Raw genomic sequence first — 26,126 nt, 5'->3', positions numbered from 1 at the left:
GGAGCCCCAGACAGCGCTGGGCTAGCAGTGTGCACTGAAGGAGTAAATGAGCCCTACGGCATCATTAACTCGCAAACACAAACGTGAGGGGCAACCCCCCGGGGCCTACAGGACGACCAGCCAGCGCAAGTCCTCATGCATGCACTGCTTCCCCCAGCTGTACCCCAGGGGACCCAGAGGTTCCTAACTGGACAGAGAGGGTAGCGGCCACTGCCAAGGCCTTCCCACAAAAACGCTGTGTCCAGGTTCACCCGTGAGCCTCTGACAGACGCCACACTGGCCTCTTCCGTCTGCAACAGTTGACTCTCCCTCACATCAGGACCGTGGAAGACCTCCCTGTTTTTCCCCCAAGGTCTGGGGAAGCTTAGGACTTTTTTCTTTTTTTTTTTGTAAGATTTATTTATTGGGGCTGGCGTTGTGGCATAGCAGGTAAGGCCACTGCCTGCAGTGCTGGCAACCCACATGGACACCAGTTCGAGTCCTGGCTGCTCCACTTCCGATCCAGTTCCCTGCTAATGAGCCTGGAAAAGCCACAGAAAATGGCCCAAGTCCTTAGGCCTCTGCACCCACATAGGAGACCCAGAAGAGGCTCCAGGCTCCTGGCTTTGGATCAGTGCAACTCCAGCTATTACACCCATTTGAGAAGTGAAGCAGCGAACGGAAAATCTCTCGCTCCTCCTCCTCCTCCATCCCTCCCTCCCTCCCTCTGTTTCTCTGTAACTCCCACATGAGTACAGAGGTCCAAGCACTTGGGCCATCTTCTGCTTTCCCAGGCACATTAGCAGGAAGCTGGAACAGAAGCGAAGCAGACAGGACGTGAACTGGCGCCCCTGTGGTATGCCACCATCACAGGTAGTGGCTCTACCCACTACACTAGGCCCAGAAACGTAGTTCTCATAATAATCTAGCACAGGGTTCCTAGAGAGGCAAACTGAGACAATGTGAATCAGGTACAAACGAGGGGGTTTCAAGTCCATGGAAAATGGCACTCAAAAATAACTTTATTTTGGTGCCAAAAAAGGCTAAACCCATGTACAGTTCTTTCCTAGTACACACTGTTTCCATGAGCCTTCCGAAGAGCCTTAACATGCATGGGTTTCAGAGAATTTCTGCTCTGAAATCAACTCGTCTTTTACTTCCACTTCCCACAACCCTGCAAGTGCCCGCACGTGCCTGGCATACAGCAAGTGCTCCCTAAGTGCCTATTAGATAGTGTGAAACTATTTTACCCCAAAGCACACATTTTACCAGCAATAGGTCCCCCTTTCCAAATCACATACTGAAGAATTAAGTGAGGGACAGCGGGACCAGAGCTCTGGACTCAGGCGAAGACGTGAAGCTGTGTGAGGTTGGGTAAGTTACTCAACCTCTCCAAACCCATTTCCCTATCTATAAAATGGAGATAATATTACCTATCATGAAAGCCTACAACACAACAAGACCATGCCTATCAGGCACTGGCATGCTGGAAGGCCCAGGGTCCCCCAGGCCAAAGCAATCAGCATCTGGAGGGTGGGGGGTGGGGGTGTCAGGGTTACAAAGACCACCCCCAGTGATTCCATCCATCAGGCAGCCAGGGCTGGGACGCAGGGATGCCAGCAGGGACCCGGCACATGGCACGTGCTCGCCAGGTGCCCGGGAAATCCAAGCTTTTGCCCCAACAGTCTCCCTCGTTCATTCAGATACATCTGTAGAGGCCGCCTATGGAACACGGCACAGCTGCAAGCCCTGATGCGGGCTAAGAGCTGGGGAGGGCGAGTGGAAGCGACCATCCAGGGGCGCGGAGTTCCCTCGTTGGGTAATGCAGACATGAAAATGCTTTTTTAAGTAGGCAGAGGCGGCGGGCGGCGCCGCGGTGTCCACAGTGCGACGGCTGCTTTTACGTTCAGAGCAGCTCACCTCATTCAAAACAAACCACCACCACACGGCCCAGACACAAAAGACAGCTCCTGGGCGGCTCCCCCGCAAGTCAAAGTCACGGATGGGAGCGCGGGGCAGCAGCTGCCCGGGCAGGAGGCAGGAGCAGGCCAGGCTGTCACTGGGAGTCTCAGCGGCGAAGACGGGAAAGTTCTGGCGACGGACGGACGTCGGCGACGGCTGCACAAGCCTGAACTCCACGAACCGCAGGCTTACACATGGTTGCCACGGGCCATTTACGTGACAAGGAGAAGAAGGTCAGGGGCAGACGGTGCAAAGACACGCACCAGCACAATACACCGAGGGGCCTGGGGCCCCTCTCGCAGCTACCAGAGGTGCTGACCCCGCCCCAGTTTTTCCAGGCCAGCAGCTTGGAATAACTGAACACCCTCTTGACAAACAGGATGGCCGCCATGCATTTGTTTTCTCTGTGGGGCAAGGCCAGGTTAAGTAAAGAAAACACAGCCATGCCTCCCCTCCCCCCAGGAAAAACCCTGACCGGTCAATAGCAGAACCGAGGGCTGCCGCACACTTTCACTTCCCGCTGCCCAGCGCCCTCGGCTGCTGCTGGGTGTCCAGCAGGGCCCGGACGGGAGGCGGCAGGTGCTGCACGCACACCCTTCTCCAGGTGACGAGCTGCCTCCTCGAGAGCCAGCCACCAGCTGCGGCAGCACCAGCTCCAGGGGCCGACGGCGGGGACCCAGGAGGGGCCTGGATCGTGGGGCCCTGAGTGTTCCCCTCCCCTCGCCGTGCGCCTCTGGGCCTGTCACCACCGCTGTGGCCTTTAACATCCTCACCTGTAAAAGTGAGGACCAGACTCACGCAGGAAAGGTGAGTGAGTTTATCTCAGACACCAACTTCTCTCGGGGGCGGGGCAGGGCAGCCACTCGGCCGGAGGGACCAGCGCTGGCCGCCACTGGCCAGGCAGGGGCAGAGGTGTGACCACCTAAGGTCGCTGCCTTTTGCTGTCCCGGGTGAGATCCGCACAGCTTCCCTCCGTGATGGGCTCAGTGCCCATTCTGGATCTGCGGTGCACCTGGCGGCCACCCTGACCAGCCAACACTCACCCCGCCCGACAGGACAAGCGAAAGCCTGTGCCCCACGACCCTTTCTCAGAGGTCACAGGCGCCACTGAGAGCAGCCGGTTCTCTACCCTCCCCCACCACCGCCCGCTCTGCTGGCTCCAGGGGAGGCGTTCGGCCCGTGGCGGTCACTCTTCAGGCTCTCGGTTAGGATCCTGATTCCCCTTTCCCGTCAATGTGCGCCCTAGGGGGCCACAGGTGATGGCCCAGGTGCTTGAATTCCTGCCACTCACATGGGAGACCCAGACTGAGTTCCAGGAATTCGGTAATGAACCCCCGGATGGAAGATCTCTGTCGCTTTGACTGTCTGTCTGCCTTTCAAATAAATAAAATTCAATATAAAAGCCTCAGTTCCTTCTCCTATTGTGCACACGAGTAGATTTCCAAGGGCAGGCCAGGCCCTGGGACTCCAAGTAAGGGTCTGACAAGGGTTTCAAGTGGCTTTTCCTTCCTCTGCCCCTTCGCAGCCAAAGAGCTGAGTTTGTTAGCAGGTGCGCTGCTCCCACAGAAAGGTCTCCATTTCCCAGACTCCCTTGCAGCTGAGGCTGCCATGTGACCCAGTGCTCGATGAGATGAAAGCAGAAGTCCTTCTCCACTTTCTCACTCCTACTTCCTGTTAACTAGCATGTAGATATGACGTGAAAGTGAGAGCCCACTTGCCACAACTGGAAGGATGCTAAAACGGCAGGAACCGGAGCAGCTATCTTGCACCACGAGACGAGGTGTTAAGAGCAGCCGAGCAGTGGAAGGCCTTTAGGTCCAGGAGGCACAGTGACCAACCTACCATGAAGGCCCCACTACAGTTCCTTCCATGCGAGAGAGAAGAGAAAGAGCTTCTGCTGTACGCAAGCTGCCAGATCTGCTTCTGTTCTATGAGCCCTGAACCTGAATGCAGCTTCAATTCAATCCGAGCGGAGACAACGGGAGCCTGACAGTTCTCACACAGAGCACCCCGTCATCTCCACTGGGACAGGAGCCCTGGGGGGGCCAACACAGCCCATTCCACACCCCGAACCGCCCCTCACAAACCAGGGCCAACGCTTTCTCACCATCAGTGCGTGGCTGCGCTGGACCAGTGGGCGATGCTACGACCAGCTACCGTCCGCCAAGCACCTACCATGTGCCACAGCTGCTCAGGTCAGCCTTCTGCGTGAATTATCCACACAAGATCCAGCAGTCCTCTCACACTTGAGGCCAAAGAGGGCCACCACGATGGGGCTGACACAAGGGCTCTCTCTGCCCTCCATCCTTCCCTGAAGATTCCGAGGCGGCTCAAGGGGCTGAGCTTGGCCGTTCCCAGAAGTGAGGGCAGAGAGAGGAGGAGAGAGAGAGGAGTTGGGGGAGGGGGAGAAGTTCTTGCCCTCCTGCAAAGGGGGCCGGACACGAAGATGTTCACTATGCTGTTGTTTACAGCACCAAACTCCCGGAAACAACGCCCAGGGCCATCCGCAGAGTACATAAGCACTCCTCGGCTGGTCCACACCACCGCGCGCTCCACGGCAGGGCAGGCAGAGGAGCCAGAGGCACTTGCGGCTTCCTGCGCGGATCTCGCACATGCGAAGGTAAGCAAACAAACCAAAAGGCAAGTTGCACAGGGTGCCCAAGTTACGACGCTATTTATACAAAGCTTTCAAACCTGAGAAGCATACCGGGTGTCCTATAACAACAGTATATAGTAGTAAAAGTACAAAAAAATGAAAAAGACGGATAAGCACCAACTTCAAGGCAGAGAGAAAGGGAGCGGGAAAGGCGGAGAAGGGTGAAGTGCGGCTGGAATGGTTGGCTTCCGACCCTTGGCTGTGCCGTTTCCGTACCGCACACACTGCTTTGGATGGTTCTCATGCTCCCACTTGAATTTCTTGCTCAATGTATTTATTTGAGAGGCAGAGAGACAAAGAGGTAAGATGGAGCTCCCACCTACGGGTTCACTCCAGAAATGGCCACCATGGCCTAAGCCGGCCTGGGGCTGAAGCAAGGGCTCAGGAACTCAATCCAGGTCTCCCCCTTGGATGACAGGGGCCCACGCACTTGAGCCAACACCACTGCCTCCCACAACCGTCATTAGTGGGAGCTGGAGTCAGGGGCCATAGCCCAGCAGTGAACCCAGTTGCGAAGCCAGGTGGGAGGGCGGGAGGGAAAGCCAGTGGCAAGGGGCTCAATACAAGCAGCAGCAGCCTGCTGCCCTGCCGGCCACCGGCCTTGACCTCTGCAGGCTCGGAGGGGGCAAAGTCCACGCCCACAGGCCGGATGCAGCCAGTGAACCTGAGCTCAGTGGGCCGGGCAAGGCTGCAGTCAAGAGCGGGGCAGATGCCCCACCTGGCAGGAACCGGGGTGCGGGCCCAGCACACCCACCACGGTCTGCCTGTTTCCCCAGCTGCAGAATGGCAGTAGTAACAGAAGTCCCCACCCCCACCCCACCCCGCCCTGGAAGTGTCCGGAGCATGCGAGGAGCATGCAGCTGGGGCCACTGAGGACAGCGCCAGGCAGGCTGTAAGTGACCAGCAGCGCTGGTCTCTGACGTTATTAGAGAATGGAACTCTGGACTCTTGGAGGGGAACTCTCCTAATTTTTAAACACAGACAACTTGCTGCAGCTTTTTTTTTTTTTAACACAACAAAACACAACACTGTGCAGGCCAAAGAAAATACACGGGCAGACTGGACTTGGCTCGTGGGTCGCCGGCTCGCAGCCTCTGCTCGGCGTGTTCCCGGCCTCCCGACAGGCACCGCGAATCCTACGCAAGACTGGAGATCACCCCACTTCCAACGCCAGCTCCCAAGCCCGAGGACCACTTAATGGGAAATAAATGTCTCAACCAACCCCCTCCAACTCCTAGCCCAAAAGGACAGGAACTGCTAATTCTCACCCACCACATCTAAGTCACCAGTTTTATTTCATAGGAGGGAGGAAAAGACCCATTAAAAAAAAAAAAAAAAAGAAAAAGAAGAAAGAAGCAGCCAACCAAGGCAGGCTAGAAAACGCACCGCTATTGACTTGGGCGGCAGCCCTCGCTGGTCAGAGGCAAACAGCTCAGCCCTGACACCCGTCCCAGACACGAAAATTACAGAGCAGCACCGGGCACCCCTGCCCGCTCCGTGTCACTCACTGGGGAGGAATGCACTTCCACGCCCTCCCATGACAAACAAGAAAGAAGACACGTCAGTGACGGCCGCAGCCAGTTCATGTCGTACAGCCGCTGGCGCTCGGGAGTCCATGGCCGGCTCTGCCAAGGTCACGGGGGAGCAGGAGCCACAGGGCATGGTGGTGGCATGGCTAAGCGCTCCCAAGTTCATGTCACCTTACAGATCGGGACCCCAAGGGTATGGTACAAGGAGAGCCATGTAACCCAGGACCCCCTGATCCAAGGCAAAGGGGTTGGCCTGGCCAGGGTTCAGGCAAGCAGGGCAACAGACATGCCCCTCAAACGCTCACTGGGCAGCAACTGTACAGCCAAGTTCAACACAGCCCCTCAGGGACAAACGAAGGCACTGGAAGCAGAGTCCCATCGGCCGCCCCTGCCACGTTCAGCCCTGGAGCCTGCCACCTCAGGGCCTTTGGCCCTGCTGTCCTCACAACCAGAAGTACCCCGCTCCAGATGCGCACAGCCCTTGGCTACTGTTTTGGGGTACCCCCTCAGGGGACCCAACTTGACTGCACTCGTAATGTATGCCCCTACCCTGTCTCTCTCCACCACTTCACTGCTCACCCAGCACTACCCGGCTAGTGGCCTTGGTGACTAGTGCTGGTACTCTGTGGTGTGGAATGAACTCTGGAATGGAGCCCTCCACCTACTCAACCCAAGACAACCACAGCAGAGAGGGGCCAAACCTCCACCAAGCCCGGAGGAACACCAAGAGGCAGCCCAAAGAGACGCCAGGAGGAACAGTGCGTTCTGGGCCTCCTCCTAGGCTTGTTCCGTTCCTATCCCTGAATCCCGACAACAATCCAGGTCGTAAACATTGCTACTGGGGCCAGTGCTGTGGGGTAGCAGGTAAAGCCGCTGCCTGTAACACTGGTATCCCATGTGGGTGCCACTTCTAGTCCCGCTGCTCCACTTCCAACCCAGCTCCCTGCTAATGTACCTGAGAAAGCGGAGGAGGGTGGCCCAAATGCTTGAGCCCCTGCACTCATGTGGGCGACCCAGAAGAAGCTCCAGGTTCCAAGCTTCAGTCTGGCCCAGCCCCAACTGTTAGAACTATTTGAGGAGTAAACCAGCAGGTGGGCGATGTCTCTCTCTGTGTCTTTCCTTCTCTCTTTCTGCAATTGCCTTTCAAAGAAATAAATAAATCCTCTTTAAAAAAAAAGAAAAAGAAAAAGTTGCTACTAACCTCACTGTATTGATGAGGAAGCCAAGGCACAGAGCTTACGAAACTTGCTCAAAGTCACACATGCACCTGGTAGATAGGACTGCAATGAGCACAATGCTAGAGATGGCCTTCGAAGCTGCACGTGTGTGTGTGTGTGTGTGTGCACGCATAGGTGTAGGCAAGGGTGTTCCATGTTACATGTATGTGAGCATACTGTGTGCATATACCAATGGGTTATATATATACATGGCTACTGTGTGTGTGTGTGTAAGTGTGTAAATGTACTACATGCTTTGTGGAAGTGTATGCATATACATCCATAGGATACAGATGTGCGTGTTTATGTGTTCACTTACGTGTAGGTGTGTGTGCACAGGCGTGTGCTGTGCACCTCCACCTATGGAAGCAGCAGAGGCCAGAGGCCCCTTTATTTACACGAAGCTTTCAGGCCTCTTTCTCTACAAATTCTCTTTAAACTGCAACTGTCACAAGCGGTGCCTGGTGGCTGTGGAGGAAGTGGTTTGTCCTTCCCCCGCTCATGATTTCTGCAAAGATAACGCAGTTTGCTGCACTCAGACGAGGCCAGCGCTCCTGACGGGGCCTTGAGAAAGCTCGAGCAATAACCCAGGCCTGCTGCTCACCTGCTGCCTTGAGGGCGGGGTCAGCACTCGGACAGAAGGAGCTCAACAGAAGCCCAAAGGCGGCCAGGAAATGTCACTCAAACGGGAAGCTTTGCACCCCACACCAACCTGGGAGTTGTACATTATTATCCCATCTCCCAGGTCGAGTAACTAAGGCAACCAGGCTGTAAATAACACACTCAATGTCAATAACTTGCCCATGTCACATGCAGCTAGACCCTGGCGGAGCCTGAACTTGGGAGTGTCTGATCCCAAAGCCGGATGCCACCTGGGAAGCCCTCTCTGGCCCCTCCCTCCCTTGGTTGGGGCAGGCCCCCTCTGTAATTTTGGTGGTAACAGTAGCAACAGTGGTGTAAAACCCTCTCTCTGTGTCTTGTGCACTTTCTCTATCCCAGACACAGCGCCAACACTGGACATGCGCAATCTCACCAGGTCCTTTCCAGAAGCCCATCACAAGGACACCACTACCCACCCACCGCACTGATGAGAAACAAAGGCCCAGAGAGGTAACATTCCTTGCCCAAGTCACACAGCAGGCAAGTGGCAGAGCCCGGCGTGGAATTCCCAGCTCATTGCTCTGACCCCGGGCCAGGGCTCCTCCCATTTCCAATACCACAGAGTGGTGGCACTTCGAGCCTGTAAGTTTCTCTGCCAGACAGACCTCAAGGGCTGGCCACTTGGGTTTCACCACCAACCCCAAAGGGAGAGGGAGCAAGGCCATTTCCTCACTGACCACGCACCGAGCCCCCTTTCCGGGATGGCTCTCTCAGCCTGGCCTCAAGATCTTCAAGGCTGAGTAGGGGCCAGCAGTGTGGCACAGGGGGTTAAGCCACTGCCTGTGATGCCAGCCTCCCATATGGGTGCAGGTTCAAATTCTGGCTGCTCCGCTTCTGATCCAGCCCCCTGCTAATGAGGCCGGGAAAGCAGAAGATGGCCCAAGTACCTGCACCTCTGCCACCCACACAGGAGACCTGGATGGAGTTCCAGGCTCCTGGCTTCAGCCTGTCCCAGTCCTGGCCATTGCAGACATTTGCAGAGTGAACCAACGGATAGGTATCTGTCTGTCTGTCTCTCTCTCTCTCCCTTTCAAATAAATAAAATAAATCTTAAAAAGAACGAGAAGGAAGAAACAAGAAGTTTAGGAGCATTCCAGGGGCTCAGCTTCCACAATGAAGTCCCAAGTCCTGAGGCCAGCAGCAGGCAGCTCTCGAGGCCCACCCTCCGTAGCACCATCTACCCCCACCCACTCCAGGCCTGGGAGGCAGATGGGCTGTGCTCCCCCGGGGCTGGGCCAACACCACTCTCCGCCTGGAAGGCATCTCTCTGCTTCTCTAACTGACCCAAGCCAACCACGCTCACTCAGCAGCCTTCTCGGGCACCTCGGCGCTTCCCACGAGCTCCTGCCGTGAGCCACCCCTCTTCGTGCTGCAATCGCACGGGGCATGGGCTTGACTGTGCACAGCTCCTCGCAGGCTGTCTCCACAACCCTAAACCTTAGCACATCGCCTGGTGCCCAGTAAGTGCCCTGTAAGCCAAGGCAGAAAACGCCCAGCACACGTGCAGACGCAGCAGGCACAGGCCCTCAGCCAGAGGCCTTGCACGTCTCTGCATTTCACTCCCACCCACCTCGTGCAGGAGGTCCCGTCCTTGGCCTCCACTTCGCCTGTCAGGATACAGAGGCTCACAGAGTCAAAGCAACGGCCCACGTCACATAATCCGGGCAGCGGGGCTGGGATGGGAATGTGGGCCTTCCTGAGTTTGCGCCTTGCTTCCCGGACATGGCCACTGGACTGGATGTGAGCAGGGCGGGGAGGTAAACCAGCAAGCCCACTTCACAGGAAGAGACTGGGTGGTAAGCAGACCCTGCGCAGCGGTGCACTGTGCATCCTGCCTCTGCCTGCCGTCCCGGGCCCGCTGACGCCAGCTCCAGCTCGGTCTCATTCACCTGGGATCAGAATCGCACATCGAAAAACAGGAAGCAAAAGGGAAGAGGCCAGGAAAAATAAACACCATATTCCGTTTCTTTCCAGACTTGAACATGGGGGATAGCGGGATGTTGGGGGTGGTGAGGGGTCGCCCTCCCGCCTCCTCCTGGCAGGCTTCTTTGGAGGAAGAGAGCCTGGGGGAGGCGAGGCGCCCTCGTGGCGAAGGCCCCGTTGCTGGGGAAGAGGGTGCCCGCTGAAGCTGCTCTGCGATCAGCCCCTGCCTCAGAAATACTTTCTCCAACCCCCTGACAGCTCCCCATGAGGCCAGAGCCCCCGGACCAGCTGAGGGACCGGCTGGGGTGCCACCGAGTGGCAGGGACAGGTGGCAGGTACAGGTTCAAGTCTGACACCCACTCTGGGACTGGGCCCGCACAGGCTGGGCAGGCCTCGGGCAGCCTCTCCAAGCCCCTGCCTGGCAACAGGGACCCACTGCTGGGCCTCCAAGAGTTGCTTAATTGAGAGCACTCAACAGGGCAGTGCGGCGGTTGCTATTTGTTTATTTGCCTGCATGTTCTGCTCCTTTCCATCGTGGAACCAGAAGGACTGGCCCAAAATGGAGCACAGGAAAGGAGGAGAAAGGGTGGCCCTGCCATAGACCTCCTGGAACCAGCTGCAGAGGCTGCCTTGGGCTTTCCTGGCACAAGGAAGTGCTCAAGCTCCCCAAGAATGTCAAATTCCATTCAGCAAAGCACCCCAGGGAAGCCACGCCCCCTGCCCCAGTCCCTGCCCAAACTGACCCTCCCCAGGTAGCCTGGGTGGAGGGTCCACTGGAATGGGCTGGTTTTGTGACTTTAAAACCACGCGGCCCTCGGGTTTACTGTTCAGTGCTGGCCTGCAACAAGAGTAGTAAGAGTTAACAGCCAACACTGCCGAGAAGGGAGACCCAGGGCACTGCGCTGCACGCCTCCATCCCACCTGCCTTGCTCAGTAACCCTGGGAAGCACACTCATCCTCACCGTCCATCACACACAAGGACATCGGAGCTTGCAAATCCTAGGGGCATTGCCAACATCGTCATCAGGAAGTGGTGGAGTCAGGATTCGAACCCAGGAACCGCACAGCCCTGGCCTCTAACCAATCAAGACCCAGCCAACTGGACTGGTTTTTTTTTCTGCTTGTTTGTTTGCTTGTTTTGCTTTGTTTTTAAAGGGAAACACACTAAAAAAGACAGAAGAAGAGGAAAAGGAGAGAGGCTGTAGCTCCTGGCACCACACTCACTGCTCTCCACGGTTACCCGTTCTTTTGTGCAAGGACTCTCTCTCTATCCAGAATAGAAAGTGCTCACACACAGCCCAGCTCCAGCAAAGCCTGACACCCAGGACGCTCTCAGCAAACACCTCTCGCGAGGGGGAATTCATGGCCTGGACCCGCGTCTGAAGCCTGCTGCCCAGGCTCAGCCCCCGCAGTGAGGACCATACCAGTGGCACTCGGCTGCCTGGCTCAGCAAACTCCACTGAGCCAGCGGCAGGCACCAGAAAGAGCGGTGGGCTCAAGGAGGACCCCACGTGACACAGCGGAGCCACGCCCTCATCAGCTGCTGGTAAAATGCACATTCATTCATTCGATCATTTCACTCATTCATTCAACAAATATTTATGACACGCTGACTATGGCCAGGCACTGCAATACGTGGCCTTTGCGGGTCTTGCGTGGTCAACCAGGAGACAGATACAGGAAGAGGGAATGATCAAACCAGGCCACAGCAGTCAGATGGGGGGTGTACCCAACACCACAGTGGTATGAGTCCAAGGACCGAAGGGCGTCCTTCTCCCTCCACCCCCGTGCCTCTCACTAAGTGAAGATCCATCCACCTCACCACCCGGCCCCACCTCCTCGGAGACTTCTCTCTGTGCCCACGCGCGACTTCTCCCCCAGCAGCCCCGGGCATCCTCCAGCCAAGGCGGCCGGGGAGCTGCAGGTCTCTGGGTGCGCATGGTCCAGCTCCCCAGGGCCTTCTTCCCTGTTTGTCTCCAGTCTGCCCACCACTGCTGCCACTCCTGCTGCCCGCTAAGTGAAGTGCTTCACTAAGTGAAGATCCATCGCACACCACCAGGAGGGACAGAAAACCAGCTCAGGCAGAGGAACACCCTACAAACACGTTCACTACCACTTCTGCTGTCACCACCCCGCCAGACTTTTGTTCTCTGCCTCTGTTTGTATGGCCTAATTATTCTAAGATAAGCCTGAGTTATTTACATAATGGGGTGGGAGCGTCCACTCCCAGATACAGAGCTGAGAACGGGTACTGGTACCAGAGTTCCTGGTGACATTATTCACAGTAGCCAAAGTTTCAGAGAAACAACACAAGTATCCACCCAGAGAAGAACAGATTGCTGAAATGTGCTGCATCAGGGTCAGCGTGTGGAGCACGTGTGGAGCAGTAGGTAAAGCTGCAGCCTGGGATGGCCACATCCCATGCTGGACTGCTGGCTTGAGTCCCGGCCACTCCACACTTCTGATGGAGCTTCCTGCTAATGCGGCTGGAAGGTAATGGATGATGGCCCGAGTACCCCAGGTCCTGCCACCCACATGAGAGGTCTGAATGGAGCCCCAGGCTCCCGACCACAGGCTGGCCTGGCCCCGGCTGCTGCAGGCATTTGAAAACGAACCAGCAGATGGAACAGTTCTCTCTCCTCTGTCTCGCCCCTTTACTCTGTTAGTCAGCTTTTAAATACATTCATGTTTTTCAAGAATGCGAGAATATACACACAGTAGAATACAATTCAGCCTTAAAAAGGAAGGAAAATTGGGGCCGACGCTGTGGTGTAGCGGGTAAAGCCGCCACCTACAGTGTCAGCATCCCTTGTGGGCACAGGTTCTAGTCCCGGCTACTCCACTTCCAATCCAGCTCTCTGCTATGGCCTGGGAAAGCAGTAGAAGATGGCCCAAGTCCATCGGCCCCTGGCCCTGCGTGGGAGACCAGGAAGAAGCTCCTGGCTCCTGGCTTTGGATCGGCCTAGCTCCAGCCATTGCAGCCATCTGGGAAGTAAACCAGCAGAGAGAAGAACTTTCTGTCTCTGTTTGCTTCTCCTTCTCTCTCTGTGTAACTTTCACTTTCAAATAAATAAATAAATCTTAAAAAAAAAAAAAGGGAAGGAAAATTGTGACACATGCGTGGATGGAACTTGAGAACATCAAGCTAAGTGACACAAGCCAGACACTGAAGGCCAAGCCTGTGCAGCTCTACTTATACAAGGCTCCCAGAATGGGCAAACACAGATCCAGCAAGCAGAACAGTAGCTGTCAGTCAGTGGTCGGGAGAAGGGGAGAAAGGGAATGGTTAATGGGTATGGGGTACTGGGGCCGGAGTTGGGGCGCAGCAGGTCAGGACACCGCCTGCAACACTGGGATCCCTTATGAGCTGCTCCACTTCTGAACCAGCTCCCTGCTAATGTGCCTGGGAAAGAAGCCAATGTGGGCCAAGTGCTTGAGCCCCTGCCACCCACGTGGGGAAGTCAGATGGAGTTCTTGGCTGCTGGCTTCAGCCTGTCACAGCCCCAGCTGTTGCAGCCATTTTAGGAGTGAACCAGTGGATGGAAGATATCTCTCTCTTTCTCTCTCTCTCTCTCTCTCTCTGCATATAACTGCTCTTCAAGTAAAATCTTAAAAAAGAAAAAGAAAATGGGGGGGGGGGTACAGACAGTGGCAATGGATTTCATGCCACTGAATTGTACACTTACCAGTGATCAAAGCAAGCATTCTACAGATACTTCACCATAATTAAAAAAAGAAATCCTCAGAACCACAAACAGCAAATAAATGAACAAATGAATGAATGAACCAGACCCTCCTTGGTCCCCGATCAAGGCTCTGTCAATGCCACACGTCAGATCCAGTGAGAACAAGAAGCTGCGACGTGCAGGTATGATGCCTGGGACGGCCTCCCTTCAGCCTCCCGAAATGTAGACACCAGACGAGAGAGGAGCCATGGCCAGTCCTGACTTTCGGCACCTTAGCATCAGAGCTAACCCAGACACAGGTCTCCAGCCCAGGTAAAGGCCCCCCCCCATCACACCCAAGCACACCTGTCCCCAGGAGCTGTGCACTCGCACCTGTGAAGTACAGCACCTGATGACAAAGCTACCTTCTCAGCACCCCTCCTTCCTTCCTGATGGGCACTCTCCAGCAAGGTCACAAAGGTAAGGCCCGGGAGCCCCAGCTGCACGCCACTGACAGCTGCACAGAGTCACCCCGGCCGGCAACACACTCAGGTCTGGGACGATCGTGGCCATACGCGAGCTTGGCCGGGGGCTGAGAAATGAGGCAGAACCTTCCCAGGCCACCCCTGTTGTGCAACCAGTGCCCGCTTCATTTTCCCTTAAGCAGAAGTTCACAAGGGTGGGGACGTGAAGGACACTAGGAAGTCCCTTGACGTTCCAGGAGAAGCAGTGGGCTCGGGTCAGCCGGACCTGGGCTGGCACTAAAGCCATACCCTCACATCCATGTGACTGTGCAGGCCAGGGCCTCTCAGAGCCTGCCAGGAGGGTGCTCGGATGAGGTGCACACACAGCACCTGGCACGCAGTAGGTGCTCAAGAAATGGTGGATTCCACTATCTCACCGAGCCCAGCCCTTGGTGATCAGCACCCAGCTGGGCAGACAGCTGGCTCCGTTGGATCGCCCTAAACATGCCCGGTGCAGAGCACACCTGAAGCAAAAAAACAACCACCCTCCAGCCAGACCACCAAATGTGGTGGAGTCATACAAAGGGGAAAGTTCACCAAACGCAACATTCAACAGCAGGGAGACCTTCCCGTGGAACCCTTGTTCTCTCCAGGGTGTGGCCAAAGATTGGGTGCCGGGTAACAGAGGAACACCAAAAGATGATACAAAACTCCTGGACCCCGGGCCTCTTTCAAGGATGCTCAGCAGGCCTCGTGAAGCCCCAGCACCCGGGACGGAGCCGCGCATGCATGTGCCAGGCAGCCTTCCCAACAGAGGCTCAGCAAGAACGGGGCCCTTTCACAACAGGATGTGTCCATGCTTCCGAGTCAAATTCTAGGAGTTCAGATGCAAAACCTGCCACCTCGCATAGATGTTCTCCGGGCAGACCTTTGCACACTTCCTGTTCTTTAAGCCTTGTCCATCAGGAGTCTGTGGTCATCCTGTCCCTTGGCTTGATGGGTCAGAGAGGTGAGGTGGCCAGGGAACACGCTGTGTGGGGCTGAGCGGCCAGCTGCTGCCTGACTGCAGAAGGAACCTCCACACAACCACGCAGCATCTTCAGAGATGCCCTGGTCTTATTGAGGAGGAGAGAACTCGTCTACGACGTAAAGTAAACATCATGGGGCAGAAAGTACCAACCTTGAACCCCAGACTAGGATAAAAGAAAAAAAAATTCAGCACAGCCAAGACTAAACAGCTCATGCAGTACAGAAAATGCTGTACAGACAAACCCTACTCCTGGCCAGAGGAACAGACAGACAGAATAAAAGCCTGGACCTTGCACACTTTTCCTCATTTGCGTGCCCATTTGCATGCCGAGGGGGAAGCTGGGGAATCTGCAGGAATATTTAGGCAGATGATAAACCCATGCTACCTCTGCAAAGCCTGCACCTTAGCAGCAGGCCAGCAGAAGGACCAAGAGCTGTCAGATTTTCAGAGCGCCACTCACAGAAGTCTAAGTCTGGACCCAGCACCCAGCTCATTCAGTGGGAGAGAGACCACCGTTCCCATTTTTCTGCGACTGAGAAACGCTCAGTGACCATGCGCCCTGATGTAAGGATGGAAAGGAGACCAGGAATGAAAGAAAAACAGAAATCGTGCCCCACGGTAAGTCACGTGACGCCTACATAGGCCAACATGTAAGTGGACACAACGGAGGTGATGATGGCAACAGGGTCTCAGAGCCCTCCGGGAAGGAGAGAGGAAGTCCCGCCTACGAGGGCGTCAAGCTCCACAAGGACAGCCCTGCGTCTACACGGCCTGCTGCCACACGCAAGGCCTGGATCAGTGCCCGGCTCACACTCAGCACTCATCAAACATCTGCTGAATGTGGAATTAACACACCATGCCACTTACTCCTCACAATTCTGGGATTAGGGATGGCAATTTCCAGTTTCACACAGGGCCACACGATCTGAGCAAGGGTACAACCACAAGGGGAAGAGCTAGGGCGTGACCCGGATCCACACCCTGCTGCACAAAACCCAGGTCCTTTCCTCTACATCACACTGCGTATAGATGCCAGCCTTTGAACCCAAAGTCATCTCTTAACAGCATGCACCCCGATGTGGAGAAGGAGCCCCCCAAGGGTCGTTTACCCACTCTGGGACTTGGGTTCCTAGTCTATACAGAGGGAGAAGCTGGGCCACGGGCGGGTTTCACACTGCATGCCAACAATTGATTAGTAGAGGCTGTCTTTGGGCTCACTGGGAAGGCTGATGCACTGGGATCGATTAGCCATGTCTACCACAGGCCAGGCAATAAGGAGAGCCGCATGTGTGTCATATATTTACCACCCAGAACTACACGACCTGCAGATTCTCTTCCAACTCTGGCTGGCTCTGATTCTAATTATAAAAACAAAAAAGGGGGAAGGGACAAATGGAAAAGGAAAATCAGACTAACATTTTCCAACAAGGACCGTATCCGAACTTGGATAAGACAAAGCTGGCCGCCTGGCTCCGCGCACACAGCCTGCTGCGTGAAGTGGAAAACATCAGATCCCCTGCCTGCACCCCCAATAAGACACCCTGTCCCGTACGTCCCAGCCAGGAGCTGCAGGAGTGTGCGCTTTGTCTGGCTTGGCCGTGCTGGAACAACACCTCATCAGCGAGTGTGCTAACCTCACAGGGGTTTCATCTGGATTCAAACCCCGGCCGGATCGCTTGCCCACTCTGGGTCTTGGCAAATGACTTCCCCTCGCTAAGCCTCAGTTTCCCTCACCCGAGGAAACCTGCACAGGCGGGTCACAATGATGCAACACGACAGTCCTCGGCGGCAAGCCCCCAGGACGGGGGCCGACGCAGCCACGTGGCCAGCAGCAGCAGCAGCGTGTTTCTCTGGCGAGAGCCCGAGCACCAAGATGCGCCGCTCTGCCGGTGCTCAACACCACGCCCACTTGGCCACCACAAATGCGAAGGAAGGGCCTCGGCAAAAACAACGCCATCCCCCCACGCTCCCAGGGCTCAGCCTGGGCCCGGGAGGAAGGAGACAGCAGACGCGAAATGGTGTAATTTGAGGAAATTTCAACACAAGGACAATTATACCGAGGTGTGGGCGGACTACAGAGGAAGCACAGGAGACAGTATTCTACCTAGGGTGACCAACGGGGCCGGTGTTCCTGGGCCCAGGGCCGCTCCGAGCCCACCAGGGCAAGTGCTCAGTCCATCTCCAGGCCAGGCTCCTCACCTGGGCTCCCAGGACAGGGGAAGGGGCAGTCCCAGAAAGCTGGGTGCTGGGGGTCACAGCATGGCGGTGGGGGGCTGGAGGGAGGCTGCTGAGCGCCACCTCCCTGCCAAGGCAGCCAGGGAACACCACCCTGTCACTCTCCTTCCTCCGCGGCCCTCCAAGCTCCCCACAGGCCAGGCCCACCCTGGGCTGGTGGGGAGCGGGGGGAGGGGCTCAGAAACCCGTGCAGCCCAGAGGGTGGGGTTTCCACCTCAAACTCAGGAAAGGAAGAGATGTGGGACCTGCGCTAACCAGGGGGCAGCCAGGGAGCCAGCCCCGCCTCTTGGAAGGCTCCCAAGTGGGGCCCAGCGGGAACTCATCCAACAGGAAGGAAGGGAACTGCCTGCCTAGCTGGGAGCAGGCATGAGGATGGAGCCAGAGGATGGGACTCCGAGCAACACGGAGCCACCGTGTCCCAGAGGTTCCTTCTGCAGGGTTCAAACACGGGCCAGGCAGGGCTGGGGGGCTGAGAAACCTCCCCACGTCACATCCAGCAGCGGGCCATACAAGGCCACCTGTGGCCGGGACAGAGCGAGGGTGGCTGGCTGCCTGGGCTCTATCTACGGCAGGTGCTCGGGTAGTGGCAGACGCAAAATGGCGGGGAGGGGGTCAACGGTGGGAAGCTGGCCCTGGGATGGGAGGAGGGGGTCCAGAGAGGTCCGGGAGCCGGTCTCCCCCACCAGCCCGCTCAGACCAAGGCCACCGTGCACCTCCACAGCAAGTGTCAGGGGCAATATCGTTTAGAAAACAAGAGCGACTTTCAATTCTGTTTTTAAATCATATTTTCTGAGATCAAAATCTTATTTCCCAAGTACTGCTGCTGAAAGCTGAAGTGAAATCACCCATAATATCTTAATCCTCACAGTGGCCAGTTTCTATCCACTGCAGTCGGGGCTGGGGGCTGGAGGCTGGGGCCAAAGCAGCAGCTGAAGGCCCCTGGCAGATTTGGGGGCCAGGAGTCATAGCACAGGGTCACAGCACTCCAAGGTCACCCACCAGGGTAGGGGTTTCCGAGAAAACCAGGAGACTCCTCTGTCCCGGCACAGCCAGGGACCCAGGCTCCCTCCATCGGGCTGCACTATCCATTCAGAGGCCTGTACTGACAGCGGCCACCCTGCCTTCAGGTTGACGATCCTGCAGGAAGCAGGCACGAGGCTGGGCAATTCTAACAAGGCAGAGTGGTAGCCATGACAACGATGGTGCTGATGCTGCCGGAAGCAGCACACGCTCACGGAGCACTTACTGTGCGAGGATACTTCCAAAAGCTCAAGAAAACAATTAAAAACAGGTTGATCTTGGTGCAAAAAATGCTGACATCCATACCTATAAGGGGTCTTTAAAAAGTCCAAGGAAAATGTGTATTATGAAAAAAAACACTAGACATGGGTTACAAGATGTTTTTGCGCCACAATGAACTTATCTTTCATTCTGTTTTCCATGAACTTTGTGCAGTTCCCTCGCACATTAATCCATTAACACTCTGCTCAGCACTTCCGTGATCCCTCCTTTATTCTCAAGACAGCCTGGGAAGGGGGTCCAGTGCACAGAGGGAACAGCAGGATCACACCACAGCTATATAGCCTAACCCGCAACATCTGAGCCCAAAACAGACTGGCTAACACTCCCGCCCCGTGCAGGTCCCCCTTTAGAGAAGGACTGTCCAGCTGGGGTCTGTGGTGCCTCTGCCTCCCTCAACAAATCAATGTTCTACGTCAAAGCTGGGGGACACGTGTCCTCTGCCCCCAGTCCACAGGGCAGACCCCCTGCAGGCAAGGCCATCTAGAATGGCCAGGCAGGATGGACCCTCACAGAAACAGTGAGCAGTGGGGCCAGGGTTGGCAGCCACACCTGAAGGGCTCAGCCATGGCCCCGACAGGGACTGCATCAGCCCAGAGGGGGCCCTGCCTACCCAGGGTACCTGAGAAAGAGCCCCTGATCCCCCTCTTTGCAATGCCCCCTGCACGACCTGCACATAGCTCCAGTACCTTCCATCTCACAACTCTGCTGGAGATGGGGTTCAACTGGCCCCAAAGACAGCAGAGGAACTCAGTGCCAGCCTGGGGGACTTGGGACTCTAGAGGAGCCAAGTGTCTTGGCCACCAACCCCCAGCACTCCCCTCCACCCTGCCCCTCATCCCCCCAACACCCTGCTACAACTCAGACAGGAGGCAAGAGGCAGGTTTAAAGTCCTCCTCCTTACACCACAGCTTCCTAATGCTCACTCTTCTCTCTTTTTTTCTTTTTTTTATTGGCATGATGCAATTCCCTTGTTCACCAACCCAGATCTCAGAAGTCCTGAGTCATCAGGGTGAAGGCAGGGACAGCAGGGAGGGATCAAAGGTGGGGGGGGTGGGGCGCTGGCTAGAAGGAAGTGCCGGCACCCTGGGCCTACCTGGCTTTGGGCCCCACCTCGGGCCAGACACAGGACAAAGGCGCTGTGCAACACCCCGCCCCGGGCCGGTTCTTCGTCACTCCTTCCAAGGCCAGGGCTCCTGGCTCCGGCAGGTGCCAGGCTGGGCGGCCAGTACCTGCTCCGGAAAACGGGACCTCACGGGGTAGGTGTGACAAGATTAAATGAGTAAATAAGTGGCTCTCAACCAGGAGTGCTGTGGGCCCCAGAGGAACATGTGGCAACATCTCCTGAGAGTTTTGGTTGTTATAATGGTGGGGGGCAGCATTTACTGGCATCCAGGGGGTCGAGGCCAGGCACGTGCTCAGCATCCTAGGATGAGCAGAACAGCTGCACCTCAAAGAATGCCCTGGCCCTGATGCCAAGCGCGACTGACTCTATTCACCGTAGCCCAGACATGGAGCCAACCTAGGGGCTGTCGATGGATGAATGGATAAATCCTCAAGGCGCCCCTGCGAGGTGATGCTGCTGCCCCCATTTTGTAAATGAGCAAACTGGGGCTCAGAGAAACAAGGTCACCACCACCCAGCTCATAACAGTGGAGCCAGGATATGAACTTAGGCTTTCTGTCTACAAAATGTATGTGTGTGCCTGGTAACCGGAGTTCCCGGGCTCAAGAGCGGAGTGTCGGGGCTGGTGCTGTGGCATAATGAGTTAAGCTGATGCCTTGCGAGGCCAGCATCCCATGTGGGCACCAGTTTGAGTCTTGGCTGCTCCACTTCCAATCCAGCTCCCTGCTAATGTGCCCGGAAAGCAGCAAAAGATGGCCCGAGTGCTTGGGCCCCTGCACCCCCGAGGGAGACCTGGATAAAGCTCCAGGCTCCTGGCTTCAGCCTGGACCAGCCCTGGTGGTTGCAGCCATTTGGGAAGTAAACTTGCTGGTGAAAGATCTCTCTCTATCTTTCAAATAAGACAGATAAAAAAATTTTATTGAAAATTGAATTTTTCAAAAAGAGCAGAGAGGATTTCCAATGTTCCCAAGACAACAGTGTCTGGAAGACAGACAATGCCAGTTAGCATGACCTGCTACACACTGATGACATGGATGGAAACATCACACTGGACTCCACAAATACATACAATTGCTATGTCTCAACTAAAAACATGTGTGTATTTTTTAAAAGATTTATTTATTTATTTATTTATTTGAAAGTCAGAGTTATACACAGTGAGGAGGAGAGGCAGAGAGAGAGAGAGAGAGAGGTCCTCTATCCACTGGTTCACTCCCCAGTTGGCTGCCAACGGCCGGAGCTGCACCGATCCGAAGCCAGGAGCCTCTTATGGGTCTCCCATGAGGGTGCAGGGGCCCAAGAACTGGGCCATCCTCCAGTGCTTTCCCAGGCCACAGCAGAGAGCTGGATCAGAAGTGGAGCAGCTGAGACTCAAACCGGCACCTATATGGGATGCCAGCACTGCAGGCGGCGGCCTTACTCACCATACCACAGCACCAGCCCACATTTTTAAAGTGTCAAAGTTGAGACACCTGGAGGCAAAGCATGACACCTATTTAGAGTGGGACACACTCAGTAAGGGGATTCACTGTTGGACACACCAAGACACCTGCACCCACACCACGCTCAGTGCACGTGGGTGACAGGCGTGCTCATGCAGACAGTTCCACCCCAACATGAGCATATGGCTGATTTCTGGATGGTGGGACTATGGAAGAACTTTATCTTATAAGGTCATCACCAGCCAGTGTAAGCTGACTTTGTGTTTGCAGAGCGGAGATGAGCTGCTTGTTAGTGGGCAGACCCCCACACACACACAACCCAACAGGGGAAGGTGGTCCTTGAAGGCCATCCAGGCAGGAGACAGGTAATCCAAGCAGGTGGACAAGGTGTGTGCCAAAGCTCAGAGGCGTGGGAGGGCTGAGGCTAGGGCCAGGCGCCTGTGGACTTTGGACTTCATGTTCCGGGTGACCAAGTCATCGGAACAGGCTGGAGCAGTCTCCCCAGGGTCAGGCCATCTCAGGCTGGGAAACAGGCTCGGAGGCCAAGGGGACCAGCCCGAGATCAAGGAGGGGCAGGGGAGGAGCAAATCTGCACAGTAGGCAGAAAGAGGCTGAGCCCCAACCACGCAGCTCCCAGTGAGTGACCCGCTCCTCCTGGGTGCCACCTTCTGTTCTGCCCACATGCTCCCGCTTCTGTGAGACGCTCTGACCAGCACACAGCCAGCCCCGGTCACTCTGGTCACTCTTGGCCTTTGTGACACTCTGCTCTTGAGCACTAACCCTGCTCACCAATCACACCCACGTAATTACACTCTGCAGCCAGAGAACCAGGGTTCAAATCCCAGCTTCCCCACTACAAGCTGGGTTGCGTGGGTGACTTCACTTCTCTAGGCCTCAGTTTGTTCATCTACAAAATGGGGATGACAGCTGCACCTCACAACAGCTCTGCACGGAGCCTGGCATGCAGTGAGTGCTATGCAAGAATTGGCTCTGCTCGCTGCCTTGCTTGGGACGCGGGCCTTGTTGCCAGAGTTGCTGTGGAGTCGCAGGGGCAACAGGAGGCCGCTGGCTCCGGACCCGGGCTGTGGACATCACACTGTGCCCTCCTGCCCCGCGGGGCTAATGTGAGGGCTACCTGCAGAAACACATCTCAGGTTCTCAGCTGGAGGTGACCATCACTGTCCCGGGGTCACCTCTGCTCCATGCTGGACACACACACGACTGGACTCTGGGCTCTCTCTGGCCTCACAGGGATCCCCCAGCCCAGCAGCCATCTCTGGCATTTCCCCATCCCTGAGGCAAGCCTCAGTCACAGGGTCATGAAACATCAACCAGCCGCAGGGACAGACAGATGTCAACAAGTCACTGTTCCCCTTTCTAACAGGCAGCCCAGGCCCTGCCACCCCCACTGCCTGCAGGCCACGAACTTGCTGCAGACACAAAGCAGGTGCCCAGCCAGCCCCTGGCCCCAGCTGCAGCCTGCCACCGGGACCACCTCCCGTCTCTCCTGTCTCCAGCCCAGGAGCCTCGGGCTGGGCGCGGCCTCCCCATAAGCCCCAGGCAACAGAAGGTTCAAGAGGGGGTGCTGGGAGCTGCAGCTTCAAGCAGAGGGCAGCAGGGGCTGCTCTGCAGAGCCCACCCGAGCTCACCAGGCCCAGCCCCAGCGGCCTGGCATCACCCTGCCACTCTTCACGGGCCATGGCAGCAGGCCAGGAATCCCCGGGCCTGTGTCCACAGCGAGGCTGGCCGCGTGCACCAAGAGGTGGGCAGAGTCAGGTGCACTCTACACAGGCTCTGCTTCGATCAGGCAGCGCCAGGAGTGAGGGAGGCAGTGACGGCCAGAGGGACCCGGGGCTGCAAGGCGCACAGGGAAAGAGCTGAACACGCTCCCCTCTCCGCACCCCTCCTCCTTTCCAGCAGGAAGGACCTCCGCCCAGGCAGCTGCAGCAGCCTCACCTGGTCACTCATTCACCCAAGAATGTCTGCCGGGAGGCTCTGCCTCAGTTTCCCCGTCTGGGACACAGAAACTGACAGCACCTGACAGGGTCTCGGGGACGGCCCGCATGGGCCTCCTGCACAGCCTGGCCGAAGGACGCATTCCCCGTGCGTGAGGGCGGCTGCACGGGCCTTGCTGTGACTAACGCCGGGCCCTGCTGACTCACAGATCCCTCACTCCTGCAGCTTCCAGCCAGGGGCACACTGGGCTCGCAGCAGGCCGGCCAGGCCTCAGTCTCTCTGAGCCGCAAGCCGCCACACGCCCCACCAGTGGCTGATCAGGACCCTCCTGGTTGGCTGCATCCCGGGGAAGGCAGCACACTCTGTTCCAGGGGCAGTCCTTCCTCTGTGGTTAACGCCCACACTCTCCTGGAGGGTCCACCACTCGAGAGCCACAAGACTCCCCCCAGCACCTCACAGCTACTGTGGCCTCTGTCCCTTTGCTCACAGCTCCCTGTCCCCACCAATCTCAGTCTGGTCTCCATGCATCCAGACATGCCTCTCTACCAAGTCTTCCCGAAACCACCCACCCTCTTCACTGCAAGACCCCCTTCCCCAAACACTAGACAAGAAGTGCTCCTCTCTGAGGACACACTCTTTGCCCTACGGTGTGTCATAATCCGAAACTGTGGGCCCTTTGGGAGGGAAGATTATGTCTACCTTGCCAGTGCAATACCTGGAAGTACTCACGTAGCAAGCCCAGTACCTGGGAGCACTCACTTAGCAAGCCCAGTACCTGGGGGCACTCACGTAGCAAGCCCAGTATCTGGGACCACTCACGTAGCAAGCCCAGTATCTGGGAGCACTCACTTAGCAAGCCCAGTACCTGGGACCACTCGCGTAGCAAGCCCAGTATCTGGGAGCACTCACTTAGCAAGCCCAGTACCTGGGAGCACTCGCATAGCAAGCCCAGTACCTGGGAGCACTCACTTAGCAAGCCCAGTACCTGGGAGCACTCACTTAGCAAGCCCAGCACCTGGGGACACTCACTTACTTAGCAAGCCCAGTACCTGGGAGCACTCGCATAGCAAGCCCAGTACCTGGGGGCACTTGCATAGCAAGTCCAGTACATGGGACCACTTGCGTAGCAAGCCCAGTACCTGGGGGCACTCGCATGGCAAGCCCAGTCCCTGGGGGCACTTGTTTTGCACACAGAGTGTGTGGTACTCCTCAGTAAACTCAGTGGCTGAGGCTCACCCTTAAGAAAAACGTGGCACTCCCTTTCCGACACTGGTTCTCTGAACTCACCTGACAAACGCTCAGAGCAACGTCTGCCAAATGCTAACCCAACAAGTCCCTTATTTTCAACCATGATGCTCCGCAGGAGACGGAAATGAGGTCATAAATTTCCAGCAGACACACACACTCCTGGACGTCCACACACACGGGCAAGGGTCTGTACCTGGCTCTGACCCTCAACTCCACGTCCTGCCGACTCTCCTTACCTGAGTGTCCGCTGTAGCGTCTCTAAAATGGGAGTAGTACCACCTAACCCCAGCATTGCTCTGAAAACCACATGAGCGCTGAGCTGTTCAGGTGTACAACCAAAACGACAAGCACACACACACAACTCCACCTTTGCTTCCCGACTTCATCCGCCACCACAGGAACCGCTTGCTTTCCCAACCTGCCACCAAGCTCGACCCCGGGAACCAAAGACCACATGCTTGGATTTCCCTTCCAGGGACACAGCTCTGCCACTGGTACCTTGAGGAGCTAAAGGCTCCCAGGGCCCAGCAGTGAGAGTAACCATGACCTCCTCGGCTGCCTCTTCCTCCTGGACACACACCTAAACCACATTTCCCAGCCCTGGTGACCAGCAGCAGGGCCCGGCCCGCACATGGCCCAGCTGAGGCCTTAGTCCTAGACCTCTCTCCCCAGGCCCAGCCAGCTCGTGGAGGACCTAAAGGAGGGCAAAGTCATCAACGCAGTACCAAGGAGTCCAGGCACCCACGTAACCAAATGGGCCAGAACCCTCTGGAGCCTCCCACCGGTCTGTGATGTGAGCAAGAGGGGAGCTGCACCACTCAAGGCCTCCCAGAGGAGGGCTGGCCTGCCCTAGCCAACACAAAGGCCATCTGGATCCATGGCTCCAGGTCCCCGCGCTGCCCCACACCTGTGCACGTGCCAGTGAGCAGATTCACCTGCGCTGCACAGAGACCCGAAGTGGAGGCAGGAAAGCCACGCCTGGGCTCACCAGACTGTGCGCTGCTCAACCTCGCTAAGGGGTCTGGGACTGGTGGGGACAAGCAACGGGACTGACAGAAGTTCCGGCACTGTCATCTCTCTTCAGATGACCCTAGCTGGACCCGCCAGCCCCAGGCTGGGAAAGCCTCACTACCCTGCCTGACTCCTGCGCACCTGCCCAACGGCGACGGGGAATCCAGCTCCTCTGCTTCCCTCCAGAAAGAGCCCCCCCAGCTCATCTCGGCCACGTCACTTCTGTGAGCAGCCTGCAGGGAGGGGCGTGCTGGGAGGCAGAGGTCCGGGGTCTCTGGGCATCACACTTCTGCTCTTGCCTTCCTGCCCCTCCCACCGCCGTGGCAGAGCGACAGGTGCATTTCATTCTAGACCCTACAGTCCCTGGAACATAGTTAGGGACAAAGGAAGCTAGTTTCAAGTTTTTCTGGGCTTTGGCATTTAGCAGTCTCCTAAGGCACGACTACAGAAGTTCTTTGCTATTTATTTGGATGGAGCAGAGCCTTCAAAAAGAACGAGAGGCCAGTGTTGTGCCATAGCAGGTAAAGCCACCGCCTGTGACACCGGCATCCTATGTGGGTGCTGGTTCAAGTCCTGGCTGTTCTACTTCCAATCTAGCTCCCTGCTAATGGCCTGGGAAAAGCGGCAGAAGATGGCTCAAGCGTTTGAGCCCCTGCTACCCACATGAGAGACCCAGACGAAGGTCCTGGCTCCTGGCTTCAGCCTGGCCCAGCCCTGCCTGTTGC

General features: G+C 56.6%; 1 protein-coding gene across 1 annotated transcript in view; it reads right to left on the bottom strand.

Annotated features, from left to right (window-relative positions):
- The window catches only part of CMIP (c-Maf inducing protein), a 217,040-nt gene that overhangs the window by 183,174 nt on the left and 7,740 nt on the right, over positions 1-26,126 (bottom strand). The gene's annotated exons all lie outside the window — the stretch shown is intronic.

This window comes from Oryctolagus cuniculus, chromosome 18 (assembly GCF_051225735.1).
Source record: "Oryctolagus cuniculus isolate XC-2025 breed Fujian yellow rabbit chromosome 18, ASM5122573v1, whole genome shotgun sequence".
NCBI lineage: Eukaryota > Metazoa > Chordata > Mammalia > Lagomorpha > Leporidae > Oryctolagus > Oryctolagus cuniculus.
This window is presented reverse-complemented; position numbering and strand designations above follow the sequence as displayed.